Source organism: Schistocerca gregaria, chromosome X (genome assembly GCF_023897955.1).
Source record: "Schistocerca gregaria isolate iqSchGreg1 chromosome X, iqSchGreg1.2, whole genome shotgun sequence".
In the NCBI taxonomy this organism is placed as follows: Eukaryota; Metazoa; Arthropoda; class Insecta; order Orthoptera; family Acrididae; genus Schistocerca; species Schistocerca gregaria.
Genome location: NC_064931.1, coordinates 669,938,761 through 669,961,700, shown reverse-complemented (window position 1 = coordinate 669,961,700; position 22,940 = coordinate 669,938,761). Strand labels below are relative to the sequence as shown.

Below are 22,940 nucleotides of genomic sequence, written 5' to 3'. Positions count from 1 at the left end.
GGTCATCTGATGATGGGTGACACAAGAAACACATTCCAAAAATAAAGAAGTTCCATTAACATCTAGTAACTACTATTTTAGACCTTTAGGCTTTTTTAGAATCAAAATAAATGTCACAAAAAATGGACACACACCGCATGCACAACTTCCAGTCATACTTGCGGAAAAAACAGAAACAAAGAAAGAATGAAGGAATTGGAAGAATCATGCAAGGTATAACATACAGAGAAAATCTTGCAAATCAATTTGCAAAGAACTGCAAATCATTCTACTTCCATGCCAACAGACATATACAAGGTGTTCAGAGATTGCTGTTACAAGCTTCTAGAATTTGTATAGGAAGATAGTGGACAATAACTGGACAGGAACCCATGCAGGAAATGTAATGTTTCTATGCTATAACCATTTGAAAACGTGTTGGTAGTGCAACCACTTTTACAAATAATTTATTAAGCATGACCCAGTACATGACTTGTATTACATTTCCACTCATTAATAGCCAAAGAAATTCCTCATGCAGTCGTCGGTGGGTTCCCTTCAATGTGATGCAGTATGGCCTCTTCCAACTCGGGTGTGCAGTGCCTTGGAGTATCAGACACATGCCTGCTGAAGGTAAAGCTACCCATTCTCGAAGCTACTGCACAACTGTGGCAATGGGGGTATGCAATGGAGTTGGATCTTGTGCAGAACAATCTTGATAAAAGCAACACGCAGCTTTTCCGTTACTGTGAGCCTTGCCATTCAGAAGGATCATGTCAGTGTATTCTGCAAATGTGTGCTCATCTTGATTAACCCTCACAGACACATGACAGGCTCGAACCAGGTGAGAGGTAGGACAGACATCACAAATGACATCAGCTGATCTGACATAACCACCCTAAATCCTGCCTAACCTGGAGCATACCTACTTAGCAAACATGTTTTCACACACATGTAGCACAGAAACAGTATGTTTCTATACAAAATATTATGTGCTCACTCCCCTCTACAAGCACTAGAGGTTTGTAACTGGAAATTCCTAACACCCTGTGTATCCATAGTATTCATATGGCAGTGTGTTATTGAAAATCCCACAATGTTCCTCAAAAATGAAGATGTATATACCCATAATACAGGGCAAAAAAGACTGATCACCATATGCATGAAACAAAACCTAAGCTCTCCCAAAATGCAGTCCTGCATCTTGGAAAAAAAGATATTTAGAAAATTACCAAATAACATACAGTCAGCAAGCAGCACTGCAGGATTTAAAGCTACACTAAAGGCATAGCTAACTGACCACTCGTGTAGCTCGAATGAGTTTTTTTGATAAATAATGATGTACCAATGCCGTCAATAATGTACCAATATTATGCACTGAAACCATAGCAGCAGTGTAAGGACTGAACCAATACTAAAATGTACCAATACTAACAATAATGTACCAATAATCTGTACTATAGACTGGTGTAATAAATGATGTGTAAGAGTGACAGAAATATTACTGTGTTAAACGATGGCCAAGATCTTACCCTACATTCTGTGCACCCACAAGATCCCATGCATAAATAAATAAAGCAAACATCCTCTATCTTACTAATGAGCTAAGCTCTGCTTGCTTTGCATTGTGTGTAATTTGTACTGAGTGTAGTAACAATGTAGCGAGAATTGTCTACTATATTACATCGATTTTTCCATGACCTATGGCCTCTCCTGGTGACATTATAAGACAAACTTGAAAACCATCTTCACCACACAAAAACAATAATAATTATCAACAGCCAAGTATTTCACCCACGCCATGAATATACATATACTAAACAGTGTAATTTATATGAAAAGACACATTGTCAGTTTAAAAATTAACTCGGATCTTCATCTACACAATACAAGAATGTACAGTGACAGCCATATAAAGCTGTTAACAAGGCTTTGGCACAGAAATGAACTAACATACATTTAGGGTACTAAACTGTACAACAAACTTCCGGCACAGGTAAAATAAATTTAAAAAATGTCTTCATTTAAAGAAGTAGTATTCAAATTATTTATGACTAACTGCAATTATACAGTTTACGATAAACTTGCATCACTACTAGCGCCGCCGCCACCACCACCACCGTATTTTATTTTTTGTCCAACCCGGGACATATTTCTGTGTTTACTCAAAAGTCTCAACAGTTTACTAGAACATTAAACTTCATTTACTCAGTTGTATTTTTCAGCAGACTTTTTTTTCAGAAATGATTTGTGTTCAGTATACACTGAATAGCCAGTTTCTAAGGTAGATCCATCTCAATCACTTTGAACTATTCTGAATGCATTTTCATTCCCCACTATCTTGTATCATTAGTGTCACCAGCAGTAAAAACTAATCTTTCCTTCCAGTCCGTATTTTTGCACACAGCAAAATTTACTGAGTCTAAGTTTCAGCAGTTCAACTTGATTTCCTTCCTCCAGACTGAAATATCCTATAAGAATTGGAATGAGTTTTCCTTCACTTCTGTTTGAGCTATCCATTGTTTATGTTGCACAATGTTTGCTGAAGAAGGTAATGCATAATCAAAGACTGTACAAATAGCAAAGTCGCTTTAACAATAATTGCCTTGGTTTTGGTTCTAGTAGATGAAAATTTTGGGCCACTTAACATTTTAACCACTTTAGATATCTGTTCTATTTTGGAAGTGAGTGTGTGATTGACCGATTGATATGCTGTATAACAATACAAATTGTATGGAGGTTGTCAATTCTGTCTTATGAACTGAAACATACACGGGTTCTTACAATGTATATAATTATGCCATATGCTGTCACTTTATAAAGTTCTATGTGGTATTTGTGTCCACTAAATAACTATCAACAATTATTCTACATTCTCATTTACTTTGTAACAACTTTTGCATAATAAATATGTCTTTAGCTTTTGGCTAAAGATAAGAAGTTCATTTACACCTTTCATTTCCTCTGGCAGCCTGTTGTACAGTTTGAGGCCACTATATAGCATACTGTTCTGTGTTTTGGACTTGGTATTCCCGTTTAGGTATAAGTAATGGTTGGATCTAGTTTCATTGTCATCTATTGATATGTTTGTAGCATACAGATGAATATTTTTCCTTACATACATTACAGTCTAGAAAATGCATTCACATGGGATAGCCAGAATTTCTGGTTTTTTGAATAAGACAGTACAATGGACCCTATGCTATTTGTTATTATCTGTACAGCTCTCTTCTGTACCTTGAAGACAGACTGAATATTCTGATCACTTGTTCACCAAAACATGATTTCTTAACTAATGATTGAATGTGGTATGTATCTAAAATATTTCATTTTGAGGCATTATATATTGCACACTAAGTGCAACATTCGTAGAGCATAACATGTTGTATCTAACAGCATGGTACGAAAATAAAGTGTCTTTAGCAGCACACTCCAGATCACAATTCCCTAATTAAAAGTCTCTTTATGTTTGGTGAAGCAGTAGCAGTAATTGCCGGTTGTGTGTGGACATTAGTATCACCCTTTCCTTTATGAGCAACAGAAAATCCTGCACTACATAGTGTGCAACGAACACCTCTGTTGTTACTGCCACTGTAAAATTTCCAAAATTCGCATTCTTGTTGCCAGTTAACATTAAACACACACTTTCTTTTGAGCATTGCCAAATAATAAGCAAAAAACAAACATGTATAAAGTGACCACAAATGTGCAGATGTGTTACAGTACTTCACACACAAAAACAACAAACCCACTGCCCCTGTTGTGTAGCCAAACGACTAACAGTAAATTCAAAAATTATTGGTAGCCACGCCTCACCATCAACATCAGTGCTAGCTCCAAGGTCAGCTAACAGAGCAAGGGCATAAGAGAATGTTTGTAAACGAGATATCAAACATATAACTTATGTCTAAAATTTTAAAAATTCTTGACCAGTCATGAAATTCTCAAACCCTGGCCATTACGTGGGATACTACTAAAAAATCAGGACTGTTCAAGCTAATCCCAGACATATGGTAACCTCACTACTACGATAATGTTTCTGAATTTGATAAATGATTTTTCATATTTGCACTTACACATTTTCATCTTGTTGGGCTTTTATTTGACAACAAGGATTCAACTTTATTTGAATCTGCTGTGAATCTCCTCCTCCTACTCCTCCTCTCACAGTAATATCTTAACACTGTTAAGCAACATGGTGATTTGATCCCATCTTCCACATCACAAACACTTCTAGCACATATTTTATAACAATTCTGAAGTAGTGCCAAACATCTTCCACAGTCCCCTTTTTGGGCTAAATGTTTGCTGTTAACTGCAGAGAGAGTTTGAAAGGATATGATATCACTTGAATATGTAATAAGCAATAAGGTTCTGGATCAATTTAACATGGAATGATCATACTGATTTTTCTGTGGGAACTTCAGATACCAGATGGAGATTTATTGAAAGAGTCCTATACAATAGTAATTCACTCGTGAAGGAATCATCAATTCTTGGGTGGTTTTCATCAGTCAAGGACCCTCATTCAGTTGTATTAATGTAAGCAATAAAGAAGATTGAAATAAGATGTAATCATTTAATCAAAGATTTGTTTTATCAGTGTAACACAAATGCCCAATAAACTCCGGTGGGAAATAATATGAGGAGGACACTGTGTAACACAGATAGCCTTAGTCTCAAAATCATGAGACCACATTCAATAAGCATATTACTTTCTGTAACATTTATCTTATGTCAAGATCACAACAGGAAAGAGAGAGAAATCTGAGCTTAAACAGAGGGTTATTGACAACTGGGCATCAACAATACCATCTACACAAGGAATAGAAAGGAAGGGAATTTTTAAAGAACACTTTGTACCCCCTGCAGCACATTGTATGCTGGTTTCTGGAGTACAAATATACATATAAAAGTACATTACATTAATATTTGTTCTGTATGCAACATTTTGTAATGATGTAGAACATGTCAGTTTAACGGAAGTTCTCTTTACACAGTTACTACTTCACATCTACAAATTCACCTATTGAATAGGAGGCACTGTCATTCAGAAATTCTTTTAATATGTTTTTAAATGTTGGTTGGCTAGCCGTCAGACTTTTAATGCTATTTTACAAATGACCAAAGATTTTTGTGGCAGCATAATTCACCCATGTCTCTGTCAAAGTATTATTTAACCCAGAATAGTGAAAATCATCCTTTCTTCTAGTGTTGCAGCTACGCACTTCTATTATTGTTGAACTGGGATGGGTTATTAATAATAAATTTCATACATGAATATATGTATTCCAAAGGTACTCTGAATATACCGAGTTCCTACAATAAATGTCTGCAAGGTGATCTTGGGTGGGCTCCAGCTATTATTCTGATTACACACTTTTTGTGAAATGAACACTTTTTCCCTTAATGATGAATTACCTCACAATATGATGCCATATGAAAGCACTGAATGAAAATAGGCACAATAGGCTAATTTACTGATATGAAATAACCCTAATAGCATAAGCAGCTGAACCTCGGTGTTTCAACGGATCGTCAATGTGTTGCTTCCAATTCAATTTTCTCATCAATGCACACACTCAAAAATTTTCAATGTTCTGCCTTAGCAACAGACTTTTCAAAGTATGTATTTATCAGTGGTGTTATTTCATTTACTGCACTGATTTGTATATAATGTATTTTCTCAAAATTTAGTGAGTCCATTTGCAGAGAACCACCTAATATTTTCTGAAAGACATTTACAATTTCCTCAGCTGATTCCTGTCTGTTGGGTATGATTACTATACTTGTATCATCAGCAAAAAGACCTAGCTATGCATCTTCATTATATAGAGTGGCAAATCATTAATACAGGGTGTACATAAAGACCGGGAACACTTTCAATTATTTATTACAAAAGAACCAAACATTGTACAGACATCATACATATGTCATTTTGAAGAGAAATCCTGAAAGTTTTTTTTTCCATGTACACTGCCACAGCGTAGTTTGGCAATCTGCCAATAGTCTGTGCTAGCTGCAAGCATGGTAAGTTCAGGTGTGAGAGCACTGTCACTGGATATTTCTACTTAGACATGTTGTAGCAATGGTTGATGCCTCAAATGCAATCAGACTCATCATTCATTAATCAGCAGGATGGGGCCGCATCCCACTTTCATCATGAAGTTCGTGTGTACCTGAACACAGAGCTGCCACATCAATGGATCGTCCATGATACAGAAGGGACAGCTGTTTCATGAAATTGCCTCCCCAATCGCCAGATCTCACTGTGTGACTTTTTTCTGTGGAGACACATTAAAGATCTTGTGTATGTAATGCCTCTACCATATGATGTAGCAGAGCTCTGGGAGAGAATATGGGATGCGACTGCCAAAGTCGATGATGCCATGCTGGGACGGGTATGGCAAGAATTCGATTACCGTATTGATGTGTGTTGGGTCACTCATGGTTCTCATATTGAATGTTTGTAAAAAAAAAACTTTCAGATTTTCTCTTCAAAATGCAATATGTATAATGCTTAGCTCCTGTGCAATAAATAACTGAAAGTGTTCCCGGACTTTATATACACCCTGTATAGATTAAGAACAGTAAGGGAAACAATGCTGAACCCTGTGGGAAACCTATCTCGTCTCCCCCAGTAGTCAATGGATGACACAGAAAAGTTGTGTGTACACAATACAATATAAAACAAACTATGACTGTTGAAAGGTGGACTTAACAAAATTTTCTTTATAGTGACATGTCTGTAGATCTCTTATTTTGAAAGTTTGATGTTTTATTTATAATATCAACTGGTAGTCACATTGCCATATAATTTGGTTGGCAATAATGCACTATGTGCTGCATCATGTTTTCATCCCATTAATAATGAATGAAGAGAAGACTTTCCCATGGCAATGCACAATACTACATCAGTCCTGTCCACTACACCCATCTCACATCTGTAAGGTCAGAAAAAATGACTTTAGGGGCATTAATTTCATAAATCTGCAACAGTGCTCAAAATACACGATATGAATGTAAGGATCTGAGAAATAATTGATTGTGCCATGTATTCAAGGACTTGCAGAAGTGTCATGAAAAGTGCATCAAAGTACAAGGGGCACTTAAAACGGTTGTGAAAATGGAATGGTAGGTAAATACCTGTGAAATAAATGTGTGATGGCCCTCTTGGCACACAGAGGAAATACACTCCTGGAAATGGAAAAAAGAACACCGTGAATTCGTTGTCCCAGGAAGGGGAAACTTTATTGACACATTCCTGGGGTCAGATACATCACATGATCACACTGACAGAACCACAGGCACATAGACACAGGCAACAGAGCATGCACAATGTCGGCACTAGTACAGTGTATATCCACCTTTCGCAGCAATGCAGGCTGCTATTCTCCCATGGAGACGATCGTAGAGATGCTAGATGTAGTCCTGTGGAACGGCTTGCCATGCCATTTCCACCTGGCGCCTCAGTTGGACCAGCGTCCGTGCTGGACGTGCAGACCGCGTGAGACGACGCTTCATCCAGTCCCAAACATGCTCAATGGGGGACAGATCCGGAGATCTTGCTGGCCAGGGTAGTTGACTTACACCTTCTAGAGCACGTTGGGTGGCTCGCCGATACCCCAGGAGCAACAGTGTCCCTAATTTGCTGGGAAGTGGCGGTGCGGTCCCCTACGGCACTGCGTAGGATCCTACGGTCTTGGCGTGCATCCGTGCGTCGCTGCGGTCCGGTCCCAGGTCGATGGGTACGTGCACCTTCCGCCGACCACTGGCGACAACATCGATGTACTGTGGAGACCTCACACCACACGTGTTGAGCAATTCGGCTGTACGTCCACCCGGCCTCCCGGATGCCCACTATACGCCCTCGCTCAAAGTCCGTCAACTGCACATACGGTTCACGTCCACGCTGTCGCGGCATGCTACCACTGTTAAAGATTGCGATGGAGCTCCGTATGCCACCGCAAACTGGCTGACACTGACGGCGGTGGTGCACAAATGCTGCGCAACTAGCGCCATTTGACGGCCAACACCGCGGTTCCTGGTGTCTCCCCTGTGCCGTGCGTGTGATCATTGCTTGTACAGCCCTCTCGCAGTGTCCGGAGCAAGTATGGTGGGTCTGACACACCGGTGTCAATGTGTTCTTTTTTCCATTTCCAGGAGTGTATGTATACATTACTAAATGCCCCTTTCTTACGATAACAGTGACATTAATCCATAAATGACAGACACTGGTTGGTAGTAAAATACTTTCATTTTTATGAAAGCCCCATATTATAAGTCTGCTTCTTTACTGTTATGCTGAGAAAGATGTGCCTGTGTCTGAATCATCTTCAGCCACTCACATTTTTGCTTTGGTTAACTTTTCAGATAATCACTTTGAAACTTTCACATAATAAAGCTGTCCTCACCAAAAAGGTTATTTGGAACACTGCATAGCCTTACTGGATATGGTCCCAATGGAAGTAGTATAACATTGCTTCCCCTGACACTGAGCTGACTTACGCAGCCAATTACATGAGAACCACAGACTATTGTGGACTCCAAGCCACGGCAAATCTCAACATTTTTCAAATTAACAAATCATTGCCAGATGCGAAAGAAGTGATAAGTAACAGGAAAAGGACCAACTGCAGATTAAAACCTGGACCTTTAGATATTTAATCTGACATCTAACCACTGAGCCACACACCACTTCCACATCTGAGATTAAGGAAAATATTGGAATAAGTGTGATAAGTAGTTTTTCACATAACTGTATTTTGCACACAGAAAGAAGGGAAATACACTTGATACTTTTAGATGAGTTTCATACTATTTATCATGCAGAATAATATTAGAGGTGGTGGGATAGGAACCATACAATTGTTTCTCTCCTGTAAAATCAATCAAATATGCCCCACAAAGGAAAGTAACAGGGTGGGTCAATAGAGTTGTTCAAGATTATCTTCATGTTCACCTCTTAACAACTCTAACAGAGCAATTAAGGATCTATCATCTTGGGAGTGAGCGTTCTTCACACATGACGTACAAGTATTTAGCCACCTGTAATGTCCAAATTACCCTTCAACACAATTAGTCCTAGAAAACAGGAACAGGAGCAAAGCAATACAATGAAATTGTATTCAACACTGTCACATAGCCCGCTTTCTGATGTGAAAAGGAGACAGTCTATTGCACAAGACTCTTTGGGGGTCATCATCAATGAAACTAATGAAGTGCAGGAAAATTGCATTATGCAGTTCAGTTCTCATATAGGAAACCGGTGTAGAAGTACCAAATATTCAGCTGTTTCTGATAAATAACTTAAAATATTCTGTTTTTATGCGTATAGTATTTGTTCATTTATCTTCAGTCGGCTGTGCAACTATTAGCAGCATTATCAGTACTCCAACAGTGATTCACATGTCACCCTTGCCAGCATAGACTGATACCACAATGCAGCAGCACTGCTCAGTCATTGTTGGAGTACTGGTTATTCGTCAAGTTTTAACGTTTCTGTTAATACAAATTGATAAAACAAACATCACACAACACTAATTTGCGATCACTCTATCAGACATGCATGTAAAATTTTGCTTTAAAAATGTAGTGGGGAAACAAATAAATGTTTTCCATTTATGCAGGAAGTTGTATGAAAGATGTGATCAGCAGTATTTGTTTAGCTGACGTCAGCTACACACTACAAAAAAAAATTGCAAACATTTTCTGAAACACAACATCAAAAGCACATGACGACCTTTAAGAGGGAGGGACACCATGCATAACTTGTCAGGGTGTAAGAGTTGTTTTCTTTATGGGCGAGTGAATAGGGATCAAATGTGCCATGCCATAATGATGGCTGCATATGGTGCAGTAGGTCGCACCTCCCATTATTGCCACAAGATGTCACTGCAAACACTAATGAAATAATGACAGACGGGATAACATTCATGCCTTTTGAGAACTTTCAGACTACAGTGCCTGCCCAGTGATCGAATAATAATAATAAAACAAAACATTACAGTGGTTCCTGAGATTATTCTTCACATGCAGGCCAAAAAGGTTGGTGGAAGGACAATATTTGTGTAGATTCTGGTAATAATGGCATGTGGCTGGTACAAGTCTTTCAATTAAACATCACTTCAGCAACCTGCATGTCCGTAGCTAGGTATCCTACTGTGGAAAGGAGCTCAAACAACATTTCATTTATAGCAAATCTTCACATCACAGATGTGAATGCTAGGTCAGACAGATCACCATGCTCAACACGGATCGAAACAGGTCAAAACCTATACAGTGGTACCTGGGTTGGTCAGATCATAAATACAGTAAGTGTGGCACAAAATAGATGTACAGTCAAAATTGTAAGACTTATCAGATAATTGTAGCTTGTTTGATTACTCACTCTTAAAGAATGAACTAGTCACTTGAAGATATATTAAAATAATCTACTCAGTAATTTTGACAGAAAGCTGCATAACGTGCAAAACCTTAAACCCCTTTCCACACTCATCTCATTGTATTTAAAACAGTTGAAAAATCATTATCAAGACAAACTGCTGCCCTTTTGTCAGAATATATAATGCAATCAAGGAAAGTGTGGCATAGCAGCACTGGTGCACAACAAGCCATGCACCCGGGTGGTCCTCCTGCTGCTGGAGTTCCCTTTGTGTCAGAGTACAGTGGCCCATTCTCAGACATGTTAAGGCCACTGGTTTCTACCTGTGTGACTACAACAATGTCACCATGGCAAAATTGTTGGCTTCATCAGGTTTAATTTGTTACTTTGTACTGCCAACCACTCTTTCTCAACGAGTAACAGCAGCCGAGGGTACAGCATGGGATAGTATATTGATTTAGTTGCCATCACCTCTTGCTGCCATGTCAGCTTGCTCATTTCCATGGATTCCTGCAGGGCCTGAGACCCAGAAGAATGATATTTCACTCCCTTGCTACTGTATCAAGCGAAAGGTGTCTTGTACGTATTAACTCCTTTGTTTACTGGGTACTTTTGCTGAATGAACTATATAGCACTTAAGGTATCACAGCAAATGAGTAAATTATTGCAACAACTGCACCTCTTCTGCTCCTTTAGGAGTCTAAAGATTTCTGTGTCAGAGAGTAATGTCATTTGGAAGTCAACTCAAAGAGACTGCCAGTGTAAACTACTGGGCAGCTGACAGTACACCTCTGATTAAACCTATGAATGTAAACAACGCACCTAAACATTAGCAAATGGCTTGTTTAAAATCAAATCTGGTGTACAGTAACTTTGAAATATGACACACCAGTTTCTACTGGATGCATAGTACAGTTTCCAAGTGCCATAAACGACCTTTTGATACCACACAACTGTTATGGAAGTGTATGTACCTTTGATTTTAGCAGGAAAATTGTACCATGCCATCAGCGAAAGTTATTTACTTGAATACCTACAATCCACTGATCTCATTCACAAAGCTCAAGCTGCGAGCCACCCAGGCGTGGATTCTGTTCCTGTCTGTATAAACACTGACATTGCATATTCTTGCTGGTTCTAATTCAAATTCTTTATTCATACAGTAAATGTTAACAGATTGTGGAATGTCATAACACACACAATTCATACACACAAGCAAGCACTTGTTATGCACAAATGACTGCCAATCTCAGCATCTACGGCCAGAATGCTGGAGTTGGCCATCATATTTGCATAAGGTGTGCTTGCTTGTGCAAATGAATGGTGTATGTTTCTCTTTAGCTGATGAAGGCTGCAGCCAAAAGCTTTAGGTAAGTGTCTTAATTGTAACTGGCTGCAACTTAATGCGTCTTCCTTAAACAAAGCAACAATCTGTCTTTTCCTACATTGTTGATATTCCTACCTGGAGTTCCTATAACACTATTTGTAGTCAAGGTTTAAAGGCTGATGTCCTTATTAATTGCACATGGAGCTTGTCTGTTATCATGTTCATTTATGTTGGAATTTTTGTTTCTTTCTTGCATATTTACATGTTTCTAGAACAAAACTGCAGGGGAGTGAGAGAATCAAAGACTTCTGGAAGAGGGACCTGCAGGAATCTGTTTGTCATGCATAGTGCATTTATCTTATAGTTATGTTTTGGATCAAGAGGATGATTCAGATAGTGGTTGTGCTACCCCAGAATATAATAACATACCCCAGAATATAATCACATAATGCTGTGGAAGTGGGCAAAGTGTGCAATTAAAACAGCGTGGAAACTTGCTTTGTGTGCATGTAAATGTAGGCTGTACTATACTTTCTTCAGTGTTGCATTTGTTTTTGTTATGTGTGTCTGTCATTTAAAATCACACTGAAGCCAATATGCCTAAAAATTTTTGTTTCCAGTCAGGGTGTATGTGATAATTCGTGCCAAGATCTGTGAAGAAAAGATAAATGCAATGCCTCCTTTCCGGATTCAATGTGCCTCCCACCACTGAATTTCCCAAATGGAAAATAACAGGAGAGTACCAGAAAATATTTTTGTTTATATCTCATGTGTAGATGCGTTCACTCTTCAAGACATTACAAATGGGTTACCAATTCAATACATAAAGGATTTAACAAAGGATGGCATAAAGACAGATACAGGAGTACACAGACACACAAGAAATTAGATCGACCCTGCTATCTGAAACACAATTACTCACTCAGCTTACTACAAACCACTAAAATTAATCCCTGTGCGAACTCTCATTGGACCTGCTTCACTGTGTTATGAGAAATGAAGTATTACTTACCTTCCTGTGTCCTAGCACGCTAATAAGATTTGTAGAAACAGGTAAATTCATATGTAGCATTACATAAAACTGTGCATATATTACTACTTCGAGTCCACTTAACTGTATTATGATCATTTCAGCTTATTTTAACATATGGAAAAGTATTTTAAAAAGTTCATGTACAAAGAATACAGATGTATGTACTTGATATGACCATCCTGATGCGGGTCTTTAAAGGTTTATGCAAATTATTCCAAGCAAATGCCACAATTATTCTCAGCCATGGGCCATGGATGACACATTTCTCTTCTAGACACGTGTCCATCTCCACATGAAATGGTGATGACCATGGCAACATGTGTATGCAGTAATAAAATTTCCAACCTCTGCTAGAGTTGTTTTACTAGTTTGTGCTGAAAATTAATGTCTCAGAATTTTTTATTATGTGTGCAATTTTGGTTGAGGTATTACATGCCATGAGCATTACTCTGTCAACTTTCATGCTTCACTGGCAGAAATTTCAACCCCTGCAAACAGAGGGCTCCAAACTGTAGCGTGTAAATTGGTGGTGTGTAACAACTACGTCAGTGCATGAGAAACAGCATGCTGTAGTCTAACTTCTAACCGCAGAACAGTTTGTTCCCACATGGTGCCCCATCTCCTTCAGCATGACAATGGAAGACCACATAGGAGCACTGTGACATCTGCAACAATTAGATGCCTTGGATTCACTGTCATCCTTTGTACAGTACCAACTTGGCCCCATTCGATTTTCAAACCTTACCTTGGAGAAGTCAAACATTTTACAGTGAGGGTATCAACTAACTGGTCTCTCATTGCGTGAAATGTATTTGTTGCCAGGATGACTACATTGAGAAATAAATATGTAGACATGATTAATAAATATGTAGAATGTTAATGAAGTTTGTTTTCTTTAAAAACCTTTACGGTTCTGAGGCATTACTTTTCAGCACACCCCCATTGACTAACAATAAAAATTTCAGAAGGTACCATCCAACTTCAGGTGTTTTTAACAGAAATTATCTAAACACTTCACCTAAACACACAGATGGAAGATAGCTTTTGAAATGTAGTGCGTGGAATAAATCAACTCCTTACAGTGTTCTTTTCTTGCCCACTATTAACAGTTGCGAAAACAGTAAATTATTTAGCTGCATTAGTTTCTTCATTATTTTCATATTAAACATTCACAGCTCAATGTTTTATTATTGTGATGTTTTTCTTGAGTAGGCCTACATAAGGTTGATCGTAGATTCAATGCATTACTGCAGACATTTTCCAAATTTTATGAGCACGCTTTTTCAATTGTGTGCAGAAAAAATTAAGAGCACATTAAAATCTTTAAGTAGTGCCAAATTTTCTCAGGAACAAATATTTCCACTTAGTTTCATTATCGCACTGCAGCAAAGAATGAACCACCACTCAAATATCGAGCAGAAAGGAACATCACAAAGTAAAATGCTTCAACCTACAATGATGAACATAAGATACAGTTATTGGTGACAGTGAAGTCACCAAAATGTGCACAACTTTTTTTTTTTTTAACTGAGTTGCAGAGCTGGAACACACGAATTTTCATGTGTGCAAAGTCTAGCATATGATTAAAAGTGTGAAAGTTCAATGCTGTTGTTTAGGGGTGTGAAAATTCAATTTTGTTGTTTAGGGAAAGTAGTTTAACTTAAATATTGCTCAGAGACAAAATCCTCATTGTACACTTTGACTGACCAATGTCAGAAACTAAGCTATTTAGGAAGTGAACCACAACAAAATTGTCAATTAGGAGGATGCTGTAACTGAAAAATGATTGTCATTTTCCTTGCTTGTTTGTGCCCATGTATAATAAAATAAATACAATCAAAAGATAGTTGAAATGGTACTTTGAAAAATATTCTGAATTATTTACTTCTGTATTTACCATGAACAAGTTAGAAAATACATTGTAATCACTGATTCGCCACACATGAAATACCTGATATTTCCACATCACAGTTGTCATATTTATACAGTATGTTTTGCCCGAGGGTACACCTATTGGAAGATTTTTGACTTTTCTTGTCAATGCTATGCAAAAGCCTTAGAAAAATCCCTTTGAAACTTTACTGGCTAATGTCATTATTTGAAGCAAAGTTATTTATCAGTGCTACAATGTTGCAACTGTCACAAGTAGTCATCCTCTAGACAACCAGACTTTTCCTACATAACGTTTTAGATATGCTCATAATTTTTGAAGTTATGGCCATACTCATAACACAGACACTAGAACTTTTTACTGTCATCACTAAAACTTTTAGCAACTTCCCCAGCTCTTCTGAGTGAACAATGATGCTATGTAATAGAATAGAGAAGTCCATTGTGTGTCCAACACAAAACGCAGCCTCAAATCAAGAATAATACAACCTGAACACAAAAACAGTCACTTGCAGAATACATAGAGAAAATCCAACTTTTATCTCAACAAACTATTATGATTAGAATCACAAGAAGGTGCCATCTAACATTACAACTACCATCATTTTAACTTTGGTTGTCTGTATTTTATCATATCACACCACACACTGATATAGTATACAACTCATTTCACACTATTGATTCATGACTGTATAATAAGATCTAACATTTTAAAATAGCTGTACAAGGTATCCGAGATACCATCACTGCCAAAACTTCCACATACAGAAAGATACTGCATCCAGCCAAGAAATATGCACAGAAGCATGAAATTCTAAAAATGGAAGCTGTGAAAAGTGTAACAATTCTCATTCAGGTTCATAATTGCTTTTACTTTACAAGCCACCTAATCACTGCCCTGTATCCAACACTGACAGGTTCTCGTACATATTGCTGTACAGGTCACACGAAATATATATGTGGTGTGCCCCAAGGATCTGTATTGCGACCCCTTCTGTTTCTTCTGTACATAAATGATGTAAGCTTAAATATTGATGCACACAAAACAATCATATTTGCAGATGACACCACGATTCTACTAAAAGGAGGCGACGATGAACAGTTACAGCAGACAGTAAAAACGGTCACGAAACAACTTAGTAACTGGGCACAGAGTAATCAGCTTGTAATAAACAGTAAGAAAACCGTTGCTCTAATATTCCACAATGTTCCTAACAAGGGCATGTTCATCCCATCAGTCTCTATCAATGACGAGCCAGTTGGTAACAGTACTGAAACCAAATTCTTAGGACTTTGGCTGCAGAGTAACATCAGATGGAATAAGCATATTGAATATCTCAATGCTGAACTGAGCAAAACATGTTATCTTCTTTGTTCATTAAAATCATGCTGTAGTGAGAAAACAGTATTGAATGCATATCATGCGTACTTTCATTCTCGTCTTTGATATGGGGTCACCTTCTGAGGAAACTCTAAAACAGCTAATAGCACTTTTAAACTAAAAAAAGGGCCATTAGAATCTTGTTTGGGTGCAAGCCTAGAGACTCTTGTAAACCCCTCTTTAAGAAATCTGGTATTCCCCATTACCATGTGTACACATTATGGAAACCCTTTTGTTCTTTAAATTGAATGTAATAGGCAAGGACCGGAGACTACAAAAAAACTGTGATATACATGATCACTTTACCAGACAAAACAGAAACTTACATATGACTCAAATCAGCACAGCACTGTGCCACAAAGGTACTTTTGACATGGGAGTTAAGCTTTATAACAAACTTCCTGAAAACATAAAAGCTATCACTGAGGTCAATACATTTGGAAAATCTCTAAGTCATATTTACAGCATCACTGCTCTTACTCCATTGAAGAATATTTAAATTTATGAAACGTGTTATATGAATACTTACTTACGTGTAAAGTGTATTATTGTAAGCTTACATATGTATGCCTTGAAATTACTTTCAGCCTGTATATTTATAACTTGACTTGTCCAATCTCTTATGCATAAGCTGCTATGTAGACAACAGGACCAATAAAATACAATCTACAATCCTTGGAGTGGTGTAATATGAAAATATAGCTTCAAAGATTCCATATGAATAAATAGTTTAGAACTCACACAGGTGCTGTTGCCAAACTATGATTTCTAGTCACAAATAATTTTCATGGGCTTTTTAGTGAATGAATGTCTTTCTATATCTTGAAAACAATATAATTTTTTCTGAGATCTGAGGTGTACAATGTTTTCCATTCAGAAAAACTCCTTACAGTGCACTGTAATCTGCTATGAATGAGTCTGTGAGAAACTCCCTACACTTATTGAGAGTGGGATAGATTGTTTCATATAAGCATATCCATAAAGAATTTTCTATGTTTTTAATTTCTGGCCATGTTACATTAGCTATTTACAACCCAACAGTCCATCTGACACTGAAGCATCACCACATTTGACCCATTTGTTTTCCTAATACACATCAATAATTTGCAATTCAGTGTACTAAATAACTCTAGCTTTTTTTTTAATCTGAAAATGATACTAGTATCACACATTCAGGGCCATACTACAAAACAGAGCAAACAATGTATTGGAGGGAAATTGTTCACAGTTAATGATTAATGTATGCTCATTTAATTTCAATGTGAGGTAAAGCAAAGACCAGGCTTCATTTGATCAATGGATCACCTAATGACCTATACTGGCATACAGCTCAGCTTCAATAAATTCTCATCAGGTTTGACTTACACAAAATCTGCAGCCATGGCGGAAATATTTAACAGTTTCAAGTAACAGACACTACAAATAACATACAAAAAACCTACTTGTGAAACTACAAGAAAGAATTTAGGAATATCATTCAGCTCTGTAGATACCATTCCCCAAAGGGCTGCCAAGATAGCATTATACTAATAAGAAATTGCATTTGTAGCAATTATTACCATATTCAGCCTGTGAGTGGAAAACAAACCTTAATCTATAGTGTTCTAATAAGTGTCCACAGCCATATAGTGATCTGCATGGGTTCTAACATGTGTGTCACTGTAGACCACAAGGCCTGGAGATCAATCTTTCATTAAATATGTTTATAACAGAAGCATGATTTGTCTCTCTGTTGGTCACAAGACATATGAAATATCCGCTTCATCCAATATACTGTCTTGCAAACAAACATACAACATAGGGTGTAAGATGGGTCTAAATCCTCAAAACTAGAATGATAATATGTGGAGACACGAATGCCAAAACAGATGTTGAGGGTGAAATTAGTTGTAACTTAAAATAATTGAAATAATATTAAGTTGTGTGTGTAAGGGTTTACAGTTATTTTAAAAACAGTGTGATTGCCTCACGACACACCATGTGTTCACTGCAAAATTAGTAGTAACTGCTTAAACTTTTCGGACACTTTCAGTGTGGCACAAATGGTAAACACTGCAAAGATGATTTTAAGAAGTTCTGTTTCAATTTTAAATCAAGTACTTACAGACACTGACAGGGAAAACTGTAAAGTATTTATAAGAGATCACGGCATTTCAAATTATTACTGTCTGATGATAGAGCTAAAGACACGCTCAGTGAAATCCACAAAACTGCAGGCCTACAAAAGGATCTCCTCAGATCTTAAGATACATACTTTTTATAGATATTGGCAAATGAAACCTGGGGTGAAATGTATACAAAAAGCAATCTAGATGCTAGGTCCTATATATTTTACACATTAGGTAAACCAATTTTTCAGATGACACTTCTGAAAGTATACATTTCTACTGCTCCAGATAGGAAAACAGATGGGTAACTGCAGGTTTTAGAAAGTTCTCATAGACACTTACATTTCTCAGTTCCTTGTAAAAGCAGTGCACTAACCCACAGACCCTTGAACACTATCACAGATGTAATTTCTTAGACTTTCCCGGCAATTCTGTGACATCTCGCATTGGGTATACTGCCAGTGGTCTGCGTTTTTCTAACAATATTTCCATGTGGTACCCCAGCGTCTTCATCAGGTGCTTCCTGTGACTGTTACAGGAAGCACCTGATGAAGACGCCTAGGTACGATGTCGAAATATTGTGTTAGAAAAACGTAGACCACAGCCAGTACACTCAATTCAATGAGATGTCACTATCACAGATGTTTAAATAAATAGAAGTGGGTACCGCTTGTGGTAATAATAATGAAAAAAACATTCAATGATAAGTTAATATATAATTCAGAAAATAAAAAGCAGAGTGGTATGAGGCGTTATAAAACATGAAGTTGGAGAGGGCAGAGACAGGGGTGATAGTATATAAATAAAAAATGGGGACAGAATAACAGAGTCTTCAGAAATTGGCAACTTTTGTAAATGAATATTTCTTCAGTATTGCAAAGAAGTTGCAGAAGAATCTTTCTAAAACATATGTAGCACTACAAAGACTTACACAAAAAGCACAATCATGTTTCCCACAACAGAGCTTAAGTTTTTTTTTTTTTTCAAAAAAGAAAAAAAAAGTCAGCAGGCACAGATGAGGTTCCCGCCTCCATTCTCAAAGAATGCATACAAGACCAATTAAAAAACATAATAAATGTATCTTTTAGTTTAGGCATTTTTTTTCCTAAAATAACTAAAGCAAGCATGAGTGTGAAGAGAACTGGAAACTAACGGCCACATTCACTGCTGTCTTCATTCTTAAAAATGACTGAAACAATCATGAAAGACAGGACCTCCTTAATGAAGTACAGTTTACTTTCAGAAGTGGAAGAAGTACAATAAAAGCCACTGCAGAATTTACGAACATGGGAAACAGGATGCAAAAGGCGGAGAATGTTCACCCATCCACTAATGTAAATGTTTGGTAAAACAATAATCAGACAAGATACATAAATCACATTCTACATAAGCAAGATATGGAAAAAAGTTCTCTTTGCTGATGACATCAACATCGTAGTCACTGATAAGACATAAGAACGCCTGTTAGAGAAAGTGGATGAAATGCTAAATGATGTTTACAATTGGGCAGTATGTAATAAATTAATGCACAACAAAAAGAAAACAAACAGTATGCATTTGAGCGTAAGGAGAGGAACCAACTCTTGTCACATTACGGATAGATAAAAAACCTGTAGGTTGTGTAGCAAACAACAAAGTTTTTAGGCATGGACATTGATTGTCAGCTATTATAGTATGTACAAGGATACTGGCAAACAGTGTATCATCAACATATTATGCTTCTAGGGTGTTAGCATCAGATGGTAACAGCCAATGTTGTGACATATTACGCCTACATATACTCAGTTCTTAGCTATGCGATTCCTTTCTGGGGATCCTTACTGCAACAAGTGAGTATGTACACCAATCTGTGGGGCATATCAGATAAAATATTACTAAATACTACACTAATAGTTCTATTCCTAATCATGAAACAAGAGCTAGTTTGGAGTTTTTTTTTTTTTTAAAAAAAAAAAAAAAAAGAGGCACCGCACCAGCGCATAAAATTGAGTAACAAATTGCCAAAGGTAGTGGATAACACATTTGCTTAAAAAGGCAGCTAAAATGTCCTTCACAAGTAATGCATATTACACAGTTCAAGATTACTTAGAGGACCCAGAGTAGTGGCTTGTAATGAATGGTGACACTACAGTACCTTGTCACATTTCAATACAGGGTTAGGGTTTACTGCTTTCACAAGGATCAAGTGTGAAGCTGTATAAAGCATAACAGTTATGTCTGCCAAATGAGGCAATGCAGCTGTTAGGATGCTGACCTCATACTGATGAGGATGGAGCTGCTCTCTCCAGCCATTCTGATTAGGGTTTTATGTGATTTTCCTATATCCCTATGGCCAAATGCAACGATGGTTCCTTAAACTAAGCCACTGCCATACACCTGTCCTATTCCCATATGCTACCAGCCTATCCTCTTACAGCATGTTATACATATTGTGTGTTATATTTTGCTCTGCTCATTGGCACTGTATTACCTCGACAAATTCTGTATCGTTGTGAGATGATCCCTGGATGAATAAAAAACTAATTTGCAGACAGACATCAACAACAACTTGCATAGAAGAAATCACAAAGGGGATTCCATCAAATGAAATAATTGATTACCTGCTCTTCCTTCTTATAGTGAATTGCATGATATTTAATTTGAAATAGGAAACAAAACCAGCTTTTTGTTAATCAGAAAAGTGTTCCAAATATGTACAAGAACTATTAAAATGACTACAAAAATCTCCAATCCTCTCTACTTTTTAATATGATGTGTGGTTGGTGATGGAAATGTATCTGGGTCTGAAGAGCAGTTTATATGTCATAAAACAAAGAACTGAACTGAACAATTTTGTAAATATGTCATACTGAGTAACAGTGAAATGGAACTGTCTTTACCGTAGGAATTGTACCTGGTATGTGGCAACTATACTAGATTTCCAAAATATTTAGGAAGGGTTAGTATATCAGACCCCAGGATAAGAGGGACCTTCTTGGCAACAGTTACTTACCCTTCCTTTTTGAACTTCTCACAAGCTATCCCACCAGAGACAGTAGTTATGTGCCTGCAACTTTTGTGTGTGTGTGTGTGTGTGTGTGTGTGTGTGTGTGTGTGTGTGTGTGTGTGTGTGTGTGTGTCAGATCTTATTGTGCCTGTCTGTGGCTCAGCATCTCCTCTCTATTTTTACAGTATACTTTTCTTGGGGCATTTTTCTTCTGATACGATACTTCATTTGTAAATTTTTTTTATAAGTTAGTTTATAATCATAAACAGATTCCTGTGGAAAGCCTGAAGACTGTCCTGCATAATTCTAACTTGTTATCATCAACTTCAGTCACTTGCTCAGCCAGCATGAAGGGAAAATTATCACAACACACAACATAAAGCAACTGTTAGTCACTGTGGGATATGATATGTTTAGGGGACACATTTACACAAAATTATTTTTGTGTTAATATTTGTGGGAGAGGACTAGGCCAAGGTACACCACTACAGTGGGAATGGTTCACATGGACATCAATCATCTCAGTCTCGAACACACAATATTAATTAATGCAGCACTTCAAAAATACCACGATGTTATAAACTCTGTTCTTAACAAAAACTGGATTTTAGCATTATTTTCTTTCCCCAAAGCATGGAGAAGACAGGATATAATTTTTTTGTAACTGTAGCAGAAATTATATTTTACTGAATCAAAAATAAAGATTGGTATTTTTCACTGATGTGTTGATACACAAGCTGTCAAGGATGAACTTCTTAATACATCTACCTCTAGACGGGCACACTACAAATCACATGTAAGTGCCCAGCAGAGGATTCACCAAACCACCTCCAAACTAGTTCTCCAATCTTGAATAGCAAGTGGAAAAATTTAACTATATCTTTCTGCATGAGCTCTGATTTCCCTTATTTTATCATGGTGTATGTTTCTCCCTACGCAGGTAGCCATCAACAAAATATTTTCACATTTGGAACAGAGAGTTGGTGATTGACATTCTGTAAGTAAATTCTTCCAATTTTCACAGCATCTGAAATTGTACATGTATATTGACGTAAGTAATATCGCTCTAAACAACGATCAAAGGATAAGGTACAAATTGGGTTTTTTCATTTATTACTGTTACTTTTTTTTTCCTTCGTGTTATTACAGTGCTCACGACCAACGCCTTTTTCGTGAGTATGAAAGACAACACAGGTATGATAACTCATGTCTACCATATAAAAAGCATAAAGTATTAATGAGTTAACCCACGGCCAAACAGAATCTCATGGGTACGACGAACACTTAACATTCTGATCATCTCATTTATACTGGATACGATGATATACACATTTTAACAGTGCTAATACTCGAACTTTCTCCATAGTTTTATGAAACACTTAAATTGCGCATACAGGAGACGGGCTTTCAAAGCTACAGTTTACTAAACTGATACCGCACCACAAACAGTTGTATTAAATGCAGCCATACTACGTATTTACATTTAGTTACGCGTCATCCAAACTTAGCAAAACCAGCGACATTCACGGCAACGTCATTCCCGAAGCTGACAACTACTATAACACAAAACCTTGAAGATTTGATAATAGGAACTTTTCAGTGATAACAAGAGAGCTATTTCGAAGCAAACTGTTAGCACTCAGAACCTCAACCATATAATTATTTAGTCACATGAAAAAACAGTAGCAATGTAAAATAACCTTGAGTAATGGTGGCCATTACAAATTGCACGCACGTATGTACACACACACACACGAAATATAATGTACATGCAGTCGTGCGAAACGTTTTATTCAATTAAAGTACTGTTTATTTACTCTCCTTTAACATTTTATGAAAGTAATCAACAATC

The 22,940-nt window shown here is 37.2% G+C and overlaps 3 protein-coding genes across 5 annotated transcripts in view; all 3 read right to left on the bottom strand.

Moving 5' to 3' along the window:
• The window catches only part of LOC126298264 (uncharacterized), a 226,816-nt gene that overhangs the window by 118,547 nt on the left and 85,329 nt on the right, over nucleotides 1-22,940 (bottom strand). The gene's annotated exons all lie outside the window — the stretch shown is intronic.
• The window catches only part of LOC126299026 (protein GVQW3-like), a 168,570-nt gene that overhangs the window by 83,271 nt on the left and 62,359 nt on the right, over nucleotides 1-22,940 (bottom strand). The window lies entirely within an intron of this gene.
• The window catches only part of LOC126299023 (serine-rich adhesin for platelets-like), a 39,553-nt gene that overhangs the window by 16,405 nt on the left and 208 nt on the right, over nucleotides 1-22,940 (bottom strand). Inside the window, exon 1 of one of the 3 annotated variants that reach the window (XM_049990661.1) lies at nucleotides 22,789-22,829. The exons of 1 other annotated variant lie outside the window; for it this stretch is intronic. The gene's annotated coding sequence lies outside the window, so the exon portion shown is untranslated. One more of the 3 variants, XM_049990660.1, reaches the window with a different exon arrangement.